The sequence below is a fragment of the Leptodactylus fuscus genome, chromosome 1, assembly GCF_031893055.1.
Source record: "Leptodactylus fuscus isolate aLepFus1 chromosome 1, aLepFus1.hap2, whole genome shotgun sequence".
NCBI lineage: Eukaryota > Metazoa > Chordata > Amphibia > Anura > Leptodactylidae > Leptodactylus > Leptodactylus fuscus.
In genome coordinates this window covers 332,054,003-332,070,323 of record NC_134265.1, presented here as the reverse complement: position 1 = coordinate 332,070,323, position 16,321 = coordinate 332,054,003, and the positions used below count along the sequence as shown (strand labels likewise).

Here is a 16,321-nt window from a genome sequence, read left to right as displayed (position 1 = left end):
TGGGGCCAGTGTGTTTTTCACATGGTGTCCACACAGAACATGCAGAGAGAAAAATACTTTATGAACTACTTTCCTCTTCCCATGACTCGTGCAGAGACCGCGCCGAAAACACACGGACCCCATTATAGTCTAAGGGGTCCGTGTGCTTTCATAAACTCACTGCTTCTCAATGCGACCCTGAACGGAATACCGAATGCAGATGTGAAATATAGAAGATATAGTAATTTTTTTTAAAATACAGAAAAAAATATACAAAAAATGTTGTTTAACATAAAAACTTGGTTATTTTTTTGGTGACACATTCCCTTTAAGGTGGACCTTGACTTATATTTTTGTCTTTCCCTTATAGCATGTATAACCATATGTGGTGAACACGAGGCCGCACGCTGCTCTGTGCTAAGGATTCACATAATGCTGCAGCTAAGCCACTCATGTGCACATAATGCAAGAAAGCAGGTCACATCCTTCCCAAAATGCTGCACAAATCCAACTTCTGACAAGCTCAGCCAAAAAATAGCATTTTATACATTTTAGTATTCACTGGAGTGCGGCTGAGGAGAGAGCAAAACAGCTAAAGGCAACAAGAGCAGAGGAGACATTCATATTCATTAGAATACAATATTCATGGCGTCTTTACCCCGACCAGAACACGTGGCGCTCGCTGTTTGATAATATTTCCCTCATCTGGGACTCTCGCTTACACACTGATGTCTGCTCTGTGGTTTGGGACACTTAACAAATCATCTCGGAAAGGAATGTTGGAGCTGCAGCAAGCGCCTTGCCTTCTCGTAATTGCTTGCATGCTAGGCCAGAGCGAGCAGATCTGCAGCCATTGCCTGCGTAATGAAGCCATTGTCTACCATGGGATAGTGTGCGGTACACTCACATTAAAGGGGTTATCGGTTTCTAAGATTGATGACCTTTCCTTAGAATTAGGCCATCAATATTAGATCTATGGGGGTTCGGCATGTGAGATGCCGAAGCAGCACAGGATAGCCATAGGTGTAGGGACTGCAATGCTGCCCCCATTGAAGCCTATAGGGTAGCAATACAGTTCCTATAGTCGCCGCTACACAACTCTCCCACACTGCCTGGTATCGGTGATCTGTGGTGGTCCAGGGTATTGGAATCCCATGGATCTAATATGTCTATGCCATATTATGATATATATTATATTGTGCTATAATATGTCTAATAGGTTTTGCTAAGGATAAGTTATTGATCTTAAACTGGATAACACACGGGGGAAAAGGGTAGATTTTGGCACTAAATCCACGTCAGAATCCGCCCCCTCACCATGGAGGTCTATATAGACCGCTAGCTTACTTTTTTCGCTCACGGAAAAAACAAACGAGCTGCCCTTTCTTCAGTCGGATTCCGTGGCTGATTCAGTATAGTATGTGATCTGTGGGGGTCTGACACTCCGCTGTATGACTATGGATGTTCAAAGTTACGGCAGTGGACAGGGAGCATGTACAGGCCGGGCTTATTCGGCACTGCCAGTTTTAATATATCTTCCCAGGAGCGTAGCTACCATAGAGGCAGTGGAGGCGGCTGCCACAGGGCCCGGGCCATTAGGGGGTCCGGTGACAGCCGCTACCGCTGCGTTTTTTTTTTAAACAGGCCGTTACGGGCCCTATTCACTTGCCGATCCTGGCTAGGCCGGGATCGGCAAGTGACACCGCGGGCCCCACAAATACTATAATTATACTCGGGGGTCTTTGCAGACCCCCGAGTATAATGATCGGCAGATCGGGAGAGGTAAGGGAACATAACAAACAGTGTTACTTACCTCTCCACGATCCTGCCAGGCCTCCTTTCTGACGTCTCTGATGTCACATGAACCCGGCCTGCGTTCCAGGTCATGTGACGTCTGACGTCATTTCATAAGGACCGCAGCGGAGAAGACAGCGTAGGAGACAGATAAGAAACAGTCATTTTTTATGTTTTTATTTCCCCGGGTCTCCGACTATTATACTCTGGGGTCTGAAAAGTCCCTAGAGTATAATAATTGTTTATGGGTGTCCACTATGGGGAATAATCAGCGTCGCACCTCCCATGAGGCGACCTGAAGTGACCGCTTCAGGCGGCACTATGCCAGGGCCACGGGGAGGGCGGCATTTTTGCTGACCTAAGCCAGTCCAGGACAAGCTGTCCTGGACTGGCTTAGGGTCACCATCACTGAGCGGTGGATTGGGGAGGCCACTGGAGCAGCGCTGCTCCAGCGGCTTCCCCTCACGCTCAGGCAGAGAGCAGGTCTTCTCCGTGCCTGCTCTCTGCCTGCTAAAGACGCTCACTCTGCTTGGCCTCGCCCCGCCCACTTCCGCTCGGCCCTGCCCCCTCCTCTGGGGGGGGGGGGCGGCTTTCTGACGTCTGCTTTAGGCGGCAGAAAGCCATGGTTCGCCCCTGGGAATAATACTGTGTGCAGGGGCCACTATGGGGCATAATACTGTGTGCAGGGGCCACTATGGGGATAATACTGTGTGCAGGGGCCACTATGGGGATAATACTGTGTGCAGGGGCCACTATGGGGGATAATACTGTGTGCAGGGGCCAGTAAGGGACATAATACTGTGTGCAGGAGCCACTATGGGGGATAATACTGTGTGCAGGGGCCACTATGGGGGATAATACTGTGTGCAGGGGCCACTATGGGGGATAATACTGTGTGCAGGGACCACTAATGGACATAATACTGTGTGCAGGGCTTACTAAGGGACATAATAGAGTGCGGAGGAGGGGGTCAGTTGAGGTCTTCGACGTCGATTGGGAAGGGGGGGCCCCCATGTCAAAAGTTCGCCACGGGGCCCCTCCATTCCTAGTTACGCCACTGTATCTGCCCCATAGTTCCTTGCACTTTGCGTCCATATCTGTGGGGGGAAGAGAAGTGACAACTATTCTGAACCCAAAGCAGAGCTGGAATACAGAATCAAGCCCATGGTGAAATTGATGAGAAGGTAACCTTCATTTTGCAATCGATCTTGTTGGGTGACCTTTGTATTCGGATGGCATTACCTTTTCCCAAATAAACAAGGGCAGGGTAACATACAAAATGCCCATATGGGAGCTGAGCTGCAATGGCCATCCAAGTACAGAGTGTACAGAGCCGTCAGCTCATTGATGCGGGTCTCAGATTTTAGAACCCCACTAATCTGATATGACTTGTCTTAAAAACAGGCCATCAATACTGAGACTTGGAAAACCGCCTATGGGCTGAGGAGGCCCCACGTTGTGGAAACGCAACCTTTATGGAGTCAAACCCAGACGTGTCTACTAAAGGATTGGGGAATATATAGGAAGTTCTTATACTTTTACCTTCTGCTCCATCCACTCCTGGCTTTGGCTCGAGAAACCGCAATAAAATCTGCAACAAAAACAGCTACGTTTCCGCAATGTGGGGCCTCGGCCTTAAGGTGGAACATATTGTCCAGATGGCCGATCTCTCATGATACACATTCAATACATTCTCACGCAGATACATAGAGCATTAACAATGCCCAACAGAGCAATGGAAAAAATGTTCTCAAAGCCGTCACGCCAGACATCTCAGGATATCTCCAGCCTAGAGGAAAGTTACTGAAGGACACATCTGTGCTCATAGACACACTACTATGGCCCGATTCATTACACGGATATTTATATGAGGAGACGCACCGCTCTGGCGAAGTCTTATCTCAGGTGTCCGGTGACAATACCAGGAGAGTCTAAAATCAGGAACCACCCAAATATCAATAGAGTCAGGGGTTCTCCACTTGTCCGTATGAAGACATCTTGTGGTAACGGAAAGACCCTTCTAGACTGATCTGGGATCTATTCCTTATAGATCAGGGGGTTTGAGCTGCAATATCCCACACAACTTTTGGACAGGTCTGGCAATCTTTTTAAAACATGTTTTTTTTTTTTAATCCTTAACATCCCCTTTAGGCCAGGTTCACACGTAGTTTTTTTGGTCAGGATTTTGAGACCGAATTCCTCTCAAAATCCTGACCAAAAAGATGTCTCCCATTGAAATCAATGGGAGCCAGTCAGTTCTTTTTGCCGGGAGCCGTTTGTTCCAGCTCCCAGAAAATAGAAGCGAAGTGCTCATTCTTCAGGCCGAGTCACCTGGCGAATCCGCCTGAAGACACTCCCTCCTCCCAACTAGGCTCATTCATTGGGTCTACTTCGGAGCGGAGCGCGCGACTGGATGCCGGTGCACTGCACTGGCATCAAGTTGTAGCTATCTGTTTTTTCGGTCTGGAAACTGAGGTGGCCTCTACCTCAGTTTCCAGACCAAAAAACCTCATGTGAATCCGGCCTTAAGGTTAACCTTTCACCATTTCACTCAGTAGGCACTGATCCCCTGATTTCGGCACAGGTGGAATATTTTCACTAGTTCCTGAGCCATCAGGGTTAGTGTCACAACACAATATGCTAATTGGGCTCTCTACTGTTAAGTGTCCAGTCTTGAGCAGGAACAGACAGTCCGGGACCGCCCACCTGACAATAAAGAGCTCCATTAGCATATTGGGTGCTAACCCTTCGTTCACATCTGTGTGTTTGGTAATCCGTTAAGGGAAGTCCGCATGGGTACCCCCCGAATGGAATACCAAACGCAATTGCAATAAAAGCACATGGACCTCATAGACTATAATGGGGTCCGTGTGCTTGCCGCGCACTGCCTTGTGAACTACTTTCCTGTCCACATGTTCTGTGCGGAGATCTGACAGAAAGCACACGGACACCATTATAGTCTATAGCATGGGGTAGGGAACCTTTGGCTCTCCAGCTGCTGTGAAACTACAACTCCCAGCATGCTCCATTCACTTCCATGGGAGTTCCCAGAACAGCAGAGCAGGTATGCATGCTGGGAGTTGTAGTTTTGCAACAGCTGGAGAGCCGTACGTTCCCTACCCCTGGTCTATAGGGTCCGTGTGCTTTTACTGCACAGCACTTGCAGTTATGTTTGGTAGTCCGTTCGGGGAGGGGTTTCCATGTCGACTCCCCCAGACGTTATACCAACGCAGATGTGAACGAGGCGTCAATCTAATAGAACTGATTGCGCTGGCATGGCGTGGGCTACAGAAAAAATTCCAACTTTGCCAAAATCGGTAGAGTGACAACTATTCAAAGATGCAAAGAGTCGGTGGAGGTGGTGAAAGGTCTTCTACATGTTATTTTTAAGATGGGCCTTGTACTGTAGTTGTACAAACCCTTCTAAGGTCTAAAATAGGATAAGAATCTTATACCCAAGATCCTAAATTTTGGATGAATTTATTTGGGTGGTTACTACCTTTCAACTCACTCTGAACGGTCTTGCACACTAAGTAGTCGAGAAGGTGTAAAGGAAACCCAAAATTGACAAATCGTTAGAATTAACGTTATGTCTCGTTATGTAACGTTACGTCCGTTATGTCTCTATGGGATATAATAGATATTCTCCATATAGCAACCAGGATTGTCAGTTGTCAGGCGAATACCCTTTTTCATGAAAATACCCGATTATATCCAAAAACAATCAAACAAATCTGGTGTATCATATATAGATTTTATTGTGAACATTTCCCTTGGGGATTTATATCACATATCGGGCAATACATCATGGTAAAGAGAAAAGACAACATTGTAATTTATACAGTCAATTAGCTGACAAAATGGCTGATGTTTAGTTTTTTTTTTAAAAGACTTTTTATTGATGGCCTATTCTTAGGATAGGCCACCAATATTTCAATAGTTCGACTCATCCGTAGAATGAAAAAGAGCCGCAGCACTTGCTTCATTAGTCACACAGGCACAGTGCCATCCCTACGGTTGTGGCTGCGCCTGGTACTGCAGCTCCGTACCATTCAAGTCCAAAGTAAACCCTTTAATTGAAGGTGGCGTTTCACTTTAATAGAATTGTAGAAGCACCATAAATGTGTGATATCGAGTAACATCCAACTTGTGTAGAACGTGTCAAGGCTGCGTTTGCACAGGACGCATCCGTTTTTTTTTTTTTTTTGCACAAGTAAAGTTATTGCTTAGCAACTGTATGCATCAAATCCACAATGTGCTGTGACGCATTTCTGGTCCTATGCAAATAGGAACGAAATGTGTCATTTTGGATTTTTTTGCGATTGAACTCTTTCAGCCATAAAGATGGTAACTGCTGAAATTTTTTTTTACTGCACCAAAATAGCCTGTAGAGTTGCAATTATGTTTTTTCTGTTAACCCCATCATGTTCTTTTTATAATAATGTCCCCAAAAATCCTCCACCCACAATTATCACATATTTATGTTTCCGGGCTATTTTGATGATTTCCAGTACTGATGGGTAAATAATCGGCACCCTGTGTAAAATTCATGGTGCGTTAATACCAAGCAGTTGACCCATAATGCTGGTTAGGGCGGGTTCACACCAGCGCCCGGTCTCCGCTTTAGCCAATGCGGCGGGTTTCCGTCTTCTGCCCCAAGAAACTGGACAGGGGATGGAAACCCGGCGGTCAGTTTTCAAACCCATTCACTTGAATGGTTTTGCAAAGTGACCGCCCGTGAGCGTCTTCTGCCTCTCCGCAGCGAAACCGCTTTTTATAACCGGACACAAAGTCGGACATTCCAAATAATATCATGGCTGCGTGAATTATGACAATGTTTATTGGATAGCAAATGTATGACATTAGACCAAGTGGAGACCTATGTGTGGATGCCATGTTGTACAACGCAGCCATGAAACCTGAAACAAGCCTTTGCCCTTCGTTCATATCTGCCTTTAGTAATCCGTTCGGGGTGTCCACATGGGGATCCCCCTGAATGGAAAACCAATCGCAAATGCAAGCACTGTGCAGTAAAAGCACACGAACCCCATAGACTATAATGGGGTCCGTGTGCTTGCCGTGTAATGCCAGCACGAATCATGCGAATTGTGAACTACTTTCCTGTCCGCACGTTCTGTGCAGAGATCTGGCGGCAAGCACATGGACCCCATTATAGTCTATGGGGATCCGTGTGCTTTTACTGCAATAGCGCTTGCAATTGCATTTGGTATCCCCATGCGGACTCCCTCGAATGGAATGCCAACGCAGATGTGAACAAGGCCTCTTTATAGACAATTTATTTCCATACATCACATGTATTGCAGCATGGTCTTACACATCCGTACATGATATTCTCATGAACACAAAGTCCCACAGAACAAGTTCCAAGGCCCCAGGACGTAATCGGACAATGTGGTCAAATGGACGTCTGCACATGCACAGTCGCTCCCATTGACCTCCACTGTCAGATTTTACAGTATCGAGTAAGGCCGGGTTCACACATCGCAGATGAACTCTGGGTGTAAACATAAATGTTCCCATTCACTGACAGCAAACACAGATCTTAAAAACGGTGAAGAACTGAACCACACAATCTCCCAATATTAGGTAAATGAATACATTCCTGTTTTTCGTCAACAGGCAAGGAATCAACGTTGTAAAAACGCCCAGTGTGAACCCGGCTCATACGAGTTTTTAAATGACATAATAGGATTGACAAAAACTTGCATAGCAATGGTAATGAATTTATTAATACTAAATTATCATCAACAATAATAATTGGAATGTGTTTTCAGGATTGCTAAAGTGATGGTGATGCGACTGTCCGTCTCAAGGTGCAGAAGGCGGCCATTTTGTAGGACGGAAAACACTTTTGTGGACGTGGATGAGAAGTTGATCCCACAAAATGGCCGCTGCATTTAGGCCTCGACTAGTGCAGACAAAAAGTGGAGAGGTTGCCCATTGCAACCAATAGTCGTTCAGTTTCATCAGTTCAGGTTACTGAATATGGGCAACTACCGGTATCCTTGTAGCCAGTGTCAACCAATCAGAGCTTAGCTTCCATTTTGTAACCTTAACAGGAAACATGCAAACTGTAATCTGATTGGGTGCTAGGGGAAACTGCTTCTAAAGGAGGCCCTTGAGGGAGGTCTGCATTATCCAATCAGAGATCAGCTTTCATTTGCTAATCCGGATTGGAAAATGTAAAGTGCCATCTGATTGGCCGCTATGAGAAATCCTCTATACTTAAACAAGAGGCTCATTGGTCTCGTTGCCAGCATCAGCCAATCAGATTTAATCTTTCAATTACTGATCCGCTTTAGAAAAATGGTAACTGGAATCTGATTGGTTGCTGCGGAAACCTTTTCCTTTGCGCGGCTTATTAGGATGTGCGCCAACGGTTAGTGCATATTAACATGTAAGATGGACAGCGAACAATATGGAAGAACTTGAGCTAGCTATAAAGACAACCAATCACATAGCCATGTTTCTTGTCAACTGGTGGTCTCCAACAACTCCATGCTGGGACTTGTAGTAGACCACCGCCCAATAAGAAAGACTCTGATTGGTTCACTCCACAGTTCTCACAGGTTACCATTCGATTCCTTTGCGATATAGTGCAAATTTTTACCATATTTGATCGTCTTAAAAAAAAACAAATATGACAACAGAATCTACTCGTGCATTATCGGGGATCTGTCCATTTTGCTAATTTTTTTTTTACTAATGACCAGTAATCGTTCCAACTGACTGTGAACGCAGAGACACGTCCTACATACACGGAGGGCGGCCATGTTTTGGGCATTATTCCATCACATTCATAGAACGTCACAGGTTTCTTTAAGGAGAAACCTCACTTTGGCGTCTTTACATCATCCTATTGTCTAAGGCTACGGTTACATCTGCGTCAGGCGTTCGTCCTGGACATAAAAGTCCTGCGCGCCTGACTTTTTCGACAAGGGAAAAATGGATCCCATTATAGTCAGTGGAGTCCCCTAGACGAACCATTTTTCCGTTCTGCAGATGTGAACAGTCTCTAAACCTCCATATAGTCTTGAATAACTTTCCGAAATACTTTGCATTACTCGTCTTGTACTGTTTTTTCACAATAAGATATTTTATTCTCCGGTCAGGCAGAAAGTTCCATTAAGATTTCTGCAGGAGTCCAGTTACCAGAGAGCAGTGCATTGTGGGAGTTCACACGTTTGGTCACATGACTGTCTGAGTGCATCAACATTCCAAGAAGGAAGCGGCAGAACTTTTACTTTTGCTTTGGGTGTAAACAGAGAAGAAAACAACATAAAGCTCAAAATCAGTACAAGATAAGTAATGGAAGGTATTTACAAAGTTACTGAACTTCTTATGTAGATTTGAACTATGAAATTTTATTCTTGCGTAGAGATTACCTTTAAGTAAGGGTATGACGCTAAGATGGAATAGCATCTAACCAATGGTTCACACAACAGAGTCATCCATTTTTGAAGGCCATGAAAAACTTTCCTCCAATTTCCTAAAAACTGATCCGTGAAAGATGTCCGTCCAGATCCACTGATTTCGAGGGTGTACTCCGACCCGGAAAAAGGGGCCAAGATATGACACGTTCTATCGTTTATTGGATCGGACGCACGGATCAATAAAATACGGTCACGTGAATAGATTTATACATGGCTAAGAAAAATGGATAGCACACGGTCACGAATCACTGAGGTGTGAATAGTCTCAGCTGATTGGTTGAAAGGATCACCTGACCTGCTCCATCTCTTCTGAAAGAAAGGTGCAGTCACATGATGCCTCTTTAAGCCAATAGTAATCACAAAAAAGTTATGCATGACATGAAGTTTTGGTTTTTTTTTTCCCCCATAAATGTTGTATTAAGACCGGCCCTGAACTCCATCTCCTCTCCCCCTCCCCCAAACTGAGTAATAATCCATATTCCACCAATATTTGATCCATTTAGCAGTAATTTAAAGAGATCTGCATTGATGGACTGGACTGTTATATGTTATCTCACGTTACTTGCAAATATTGGGGAATTTTTTTTTTTTTAATTATTATTAGTGCAGGGTCTGAGATTGCAACGCATGATACAGTGACTGTCTCTGGTGTTTTTGACTTGCTGCATCATGCACCCCTCCCCATAGATCCTACCCTAGGCATAAGACCGTGCATCATTTTTGCCCGGAGTGTTCCTTTAAATAGGACACGCCTCCTATATTTTAAGTACATAATCTTTCCAGCCCACAATATGGCTGCCCATGTGATCTGCAGGTAATAGGCACACAAAACATAACAGAGGAATTATCGATTTCTGCTGTCAAATAAAAGCAAATATTGCTAAATTCTCCGACAAGGAGATACTAAAGAGCAACATATCATAACACTAGTTCTTCAGGGCAGTCACAAGGAGAATAGTCAGCTGCCATGTTGTGACTGCACCCCCCCCTCCAGTATTCTCTAGCGAAGGGTTGAACCTGAATCACATGATCGTAAGAAAATAAAACATACACAAATATAGGTCGTCGTTGGCAAGACATGAGCCAAGTAAGTGCAAACAATAGGGCACATTCACGAAAATACAATATACAGGAAACGGTTCCATTCCGACCAATCAAAGGGAGCGCAAAACAGATTCTGATTGGCCGGCTGAACCTTTTTCATGCAGTGCATGCCCTTCACTGGTCTTAAGCTGCCATAAATTATATTCAGATTTTTAGTAACTGGTCTTCAGAAACAGCGACTAATACGTTACTAGATGTCAAGAGATTTATAGCTTTCGGCCCGTTTTATTTTCTTAACCAACCCAAAAACTGGACAATAACAAAGCTTGAGATCTGGCATCTGACCATCTTACAGATGTCCAAAAATCACAAAGCGCCACACTTGTCCACAGGTTGTGTGTGGTATTGCAGCTTTGTGCCTTTCATGTCAATGGAACAGACAAGTGTGGTGCTGTTGTTGGAAAAAAAAAAAAAAAAAAAGCAACCACTTTTTTCTAGTACTGGAAATCTCTTTTAGGGTATGTTCACACCATGGAGATGGAAAAGGAATCAGACGGACTTTGGTCTTAAAATTCTTCTCCTCTTTCTGCTGTGGATTTCAGAAGGACCAATCAGCAACTGTGGCTGAATCAGCCATGGAATCCGCGGCAGAATTCAGCAATTTGAATAGTAGGCAAAATTTAGGCAAATTTAGGAAGAAATCGGGTGCCGATTTTGAGGAGGAATCCGCTCCATATTCCTCTGTGTGAAAATACCCTAAAGGCTATGTTCACTGGCATCAGTATCGAGCCACGGAGTCTGCGGCTAGATCAAGCAGGACGAAAAAAAATTTTTCAGCGTCCTGCTGCGATCTTTGCCTCCCATTCAAAAGAATCGGAGTCAGATTCAGAGCAGAATCTGCTGCGGATTCGGGGGTGGAATCCCTACGTGTGCACAAACCCTAAGGCCGGGTTCACACGATGTATTTTGGCACGTAATGTGGCACGTAGACGCCGCGGGAGCTTTTGTGGGCCATATACACTCCCATTGTTTTCAATGGGAGCCGGTACTGTATATGCGGCGCTATTTTGCGGCCGTGATTTTGCGGCGGCCGCAAAATAGCGCCGCGTATACGGTACCGGCTCCCATTGAAAACAATGGGAGCGTACACGGCCCGCAAAAGCTCCCGCGGCTTCTACGTACCACATTACGAGCAAAAATACTCCGTGTGAACCCGGCCTAAGAGTGGTGCTCAGCAGGGAACATACCCTAACGGCAACTCTTTTCCACAATCGTGTCATCTCCAAAAGTATTGACCACAGAAGAGACATCTAGCGATAGGTGAACATTTAGTGACAAAAAAGTTCTAAAAGGTTCTTAAAGGATATGAGCACCTTTAACATCAGAAGATAGCATCTTTGGTGGTCTATGAGTCGGGAGTTCCATTGATAACGGTAAAAGGGGTCTTGACCCTTTACCAAAGCACCATACCCCTTCCTTGATTTCAATGGTTCATTGGTAGAGATTTTGTGCTCATGGACCTGATGCCATCTTCAGACATGTCACAAGAAAGTACTTTAAAGGGGTTGTCCGGGATTAGGATATCGATTGTTGTGGTCTTTTTTTCTACATAGCAAGCACATCCCTGTACCTTGTAGAATGGCTGGGCTTGGTATTGCAGCTCAGCCCCTTTTATTTGATTGGGACTGAGCTGCAACATGGCCATATGACTATTGTATGTGATGTCACTTGCCTATGAAGAGGAAGTGGAGCTCAATATCAAAGACCCAGACAACCCCTTTAAGGGGTCGCAAACTTTAATGTGCATCAGCTGCCTACACAAAACAGGAGCAGCCCTCCTATGATGCAACCAGACACATCCTATAGGTTTAGGAGTTGTGATACTACACAATTTCTCCTCAAAGAGTCATTCTCAGTAGAAAAATAGAAGGAAACCTATATGATATAATATTTTTGTTCCTGTACTCCCCCTTATCTTTATATTTTTCTGTTTCCTACATGGAGGACCCCAAAACAAGTCTGTATAGTATCGTGAGGCAGTGTACTGTATAGCACATAATCCTTTGTGTGACTACTTCGGCACACATGTACATGTGCTTAAAGGGTAGTCTCCCACACAGGAAGCCAAGCTAGGTAACGTGAACTCAAGATGCATTACAAGAGTGGAGCTAGACTTAGAAGATCTTACAAAATGGCCGCTTTAGGCATAGGGCAAAAGGTGCATCCGAACTGAGCCCTTTGGTAGTGGGGGTCCCCTTAGCTCACCCGGACTGATAGGGACTAGAGATGAGCGAACACTGTTCGGGTCAGCCGATCAGAACAGCACGCACCCATAGAAATGAATGGAAGCACCTGTGACGCCGGCCGGCCGCCGGCAAAGTCAGCGTCACAGGTGCTTCCATTCATTTCTATGGGTGCGTGCTGTTCGGATCAGCCGATCTGAACAGTGTTCGCTCATCTCTAATAGGGACAAACCCCCATTGTGTGGTGGGAGGTTGCAATTTCAACTGTATCTGTGTCCTTAGGATGCAGATAAAGTTGGATACAATGGCAGCGATCAGCTCCATTATTCAGGCTTTGCTCCGATGACATCATTACTGGCAGCGCCATAAGAATGGGGTTAGGGGAGTGTAACTTCTTATTTTTCAATATACTGTTTGTATGGTGGGCATGTAGTATTACATAGGAGCTACTTGGGAAGACACTATTTCGTGGGGACATAAAATTACGTGGGGGTGGCCCCACCATTAAAGCGGCCCATGAATATAAAGGTGAATTAGTGTTTATAGTCTTAGGTGACCATATACGTGATTTTGTCGTCTTCCGTTCTTTCTAGGGGGCTCTTACTTATTTATACGCCTATACGATCTCCATTGGAAAGTCACCAGTAACGCAGACTTCGTATACTGGTTCTGTAAAGGGCACTGGACACAGATGTGACGCGATATATGTATTAAAATAAAGTCTCGTAACAAAAAAAATAATCTCAGAAATAGCCAAAATAAAATATAATTGATTAACAAGGCACAATATGAAAAAAATAAAAGAGTCCCTGAGACTCTAGTTTGGATTCTTTCCTCTCCCCGACCCCCCCCCCCCCTTCCCCTCCCCCAATATAATGAGAACATTTAGGAAAATATAATACAAAATCTTTTACAGGAAATATAGACTACACTTACTAAAATCACTCATCAGAAAAGTGTCAATAGCTTTTTTCTTCTTTTACTACAATCTCTAACATTTCTATATATTCTGTATATCCAGAACATAGACATTCTGACAAAGTCAAGTCGTCATGAGCATGTGGCGGTGGTAGCCAAAATCAGGAGTAGAAGAACGTGGCGGCTTTCCACCAGAAGCAGCGCCGCCCCAGTCCACAGGGTGTGTCTGGCATTGCAGCTCAACTCTATTGAAGTGAAGGTGGACGAGCTGCAATACCAGGCACAACCTCAAGACAGGTGTGGCACTGTTATGGGAAGAAGCAGCCAAGTTTCTCTAATCCTGGACAACTCTTATTCCACGACTTAGGAATTGCAGCTATTTGTGTCAGCAAAGAACTAGCCGATTTCTCATGTACATATCTACGGAGGTAATTGTACCTCTATATAGAGGCGCTCCTGGAAATTTGGCTAGGAGACCCAACGACTTGTTAAAGAGGCTCGGACTAGGATATCGTTTGCTGTGGCCGCTTCATTACTTACGGAGCACACTGCTATACATTGTATAGTGGCTGTGCTTGGTATTGCACTCATATGAATGGGACTCATGGCCATGTGACTAATAGACGTGATGTCACTGCCTGAGAAGGGGAAATGGAGCTCAATATCATAGTCCTGGATAATCCCTTTAAATGGGTGTTCAAGTCAATAAAGTTTGATCGACATATTGGGAAAAGTCTTGCAAATGTCATATATGTCATGTGTTTTAATTTCTCGCTTTTTCCAAGATCTTAGTTTGCTGTCAGTGAATTCTAACAATCTTCTTTGCATCTCCAGGCCCTTCCGGCCCCTGTCAGCCTACTTTACACATATAGACTAGAGATGAGTGAACACTGTTTGGATCAGCCGATCCGAACAACACGCACCGATAGAAGTGAATGGAAGCACCTGTGACGCTGACTTTACCGGTGGCCGGCCGGCGTCACATGTGCTTCCATTCATTTCTATGGGTGCGTGTTGTTCGGATCGGCTGATCCAAACAGTGTTCGCTCATCTCTAATATAGACGTATACTATATAGGTTTCCAGAATCTGAGGATAAACATAATTGTTCCCATTCATTGACAGCAGCCAGAGGTCTTGGACATGGTAAAGAACATAAAGACTAAGCGGGCGTTCATACTGCCGCCCCTGTCTGCCCCATCCTAAATTGGACAGGGGACGGCTTGCCAGTGGTCAGCTTTAAAACCCATTCATTTGGCAACTGGCAAGCCGTCCCCTGTCCAGTTTCCCTGGGGTTTAGGACAGAAACCCCGGGGCGGACAGCGGCGGTAGTATGAACCCAGCCTTAGTGACACAACTTTCCATTAAAGAACTGTTAAATCCCTTTAAGTCTAAAGCCCCACGTTGCGAAAACGCTGCTTTTTTTGTTGCAAATTTTGTTGCGTTTTTTTGAGCCAAAGCCAAGAATGGCTACATAAGGAATGGAATATTTATAGGAAGCGCTTATACTTCTCCCTTCTGCTCAATCCACTCCTGGCTTTGGCTCAAAAAACTGCAACAAAAAAAGCTGCGTTTCCGCAACGTGGGGCCTCAGCCTAATAGCTGCAATTGCCAAGTCCTAGAAGAGGTTAGTGATACTATAAAGTGCCCTGGGCTTAATAAGGTCACAGGTCGCATTGGCTGAGCCCAAAAAATGGCTACCACCTCACTGAAATGAAACGTCAGGACTAGGGACACATGACGGGCCTTGCCAAGTCAACAACAATGGTGGCTCGACGTGTTACCAGAGCAATATTACAACAGTTTACCCCACATGGGACTAAATCCGCACCCGGTACTGGGTTTGAGTGGTCGTAATAGCTCTGACCTGGCCCCCCATGTACCCCCAGCTTAACCAGTCGTGCTACCCACTAGCCACCGAACAGACTTCACAAGAGAAAATGAGGCCGTGTTACACAAATAAAACTAGACTACGACTTCATAGTATTGCTACAATTCTCATAGATACATATGTAAAGTATACAAAATAAACAGTGCCGTTTCACAGCATGATTTTTTTTTCCCTACATTTTTTTTGTTTTTGTTACTTTTTTTGTTTTTTCATTCTAGACGTCAAAACATAGTTCCTAGTGTGCTGAGGAAACACAATGTAATATGCAGCAGCCGTAAGCCATGCCTTCAGTAAAAAAAAAATGCATCGGTAGCGGAAAGGTTACACACAAAACAAGCAGTTTTCTCCTTAGTCATAAAATGCTAACAGCTTTTGTGTTATCAAACCGAGTACCATGTCTAGAGGGGCGTCTCGGGGGGGCTTACACGTACATCTGAGTGCATAATATAGAAGACTTAGATAGATGGTCCCATTACTGTGTACTGCATTAGATAATACTGGAACACCATCATGCTACATTGTATTGTCAGGGAGTTCTGATGATGTCATCGGGTCAGAAGATCCAATTTCAAATAGGGTCTCCGTATTTGGGGGACCACAGGCATTCATCCAAAAAAAGACAATGGGACAGATTTAGTATTAATCTCTGTAACTAGATGGGGTGCACCATATTGATCAAAAATGCATAAATCTGGTACATCTTAGGGTGCATTCACACGGAGTAACGTGCCGCGTGACTTGGCACGTATATGCCATGTGAGATTTTGAGCGCCGTATACACTCCCATTGATTTCAATGGGAGCCTGGATCGTATACGCCGCGTTATTTTGCGGCCGTGATTTTTCTTTACTTTAGATTGTGCCAAATTTTAGCACACTGTAAATCATTACTAAGACACACCCCTTTGCAATGAAGCCACTCCCCCTTGACAACTGCGGTGCATCAGAATTTGGACTCTGTTATGTTCACATCGACATCGGAGTCTCTGTTCAGAACCTG

At 44.7% G+C, this 16,321-nt stretch overlaps 1 long non-coding RNA gene across 1 annotated transcript; it reads right to left on the bottom strand.

Annotated features, from left to right (window-relative positions):
• Positions 1 to 5,511: 5,511 nt before the first annotated feature.
• LOC142186319 (uncharacterized) lies at positions 5,512 to 11,127 on the bottom strand. The gene is made up of 2 exons (XR_012712011.1): positions 7,067 to 11,127; positions 5,512 to 6,722 (listed from the first exon to the last, which is right to left on the bottom strand). It is a non-coding gene; the product is annotated as an uncharacterized LOC142186319 (long non-coding RNA).
• Between the last annotated feature and the right edge of the window lie 5,194 nt (positions 11,128 to 16,321).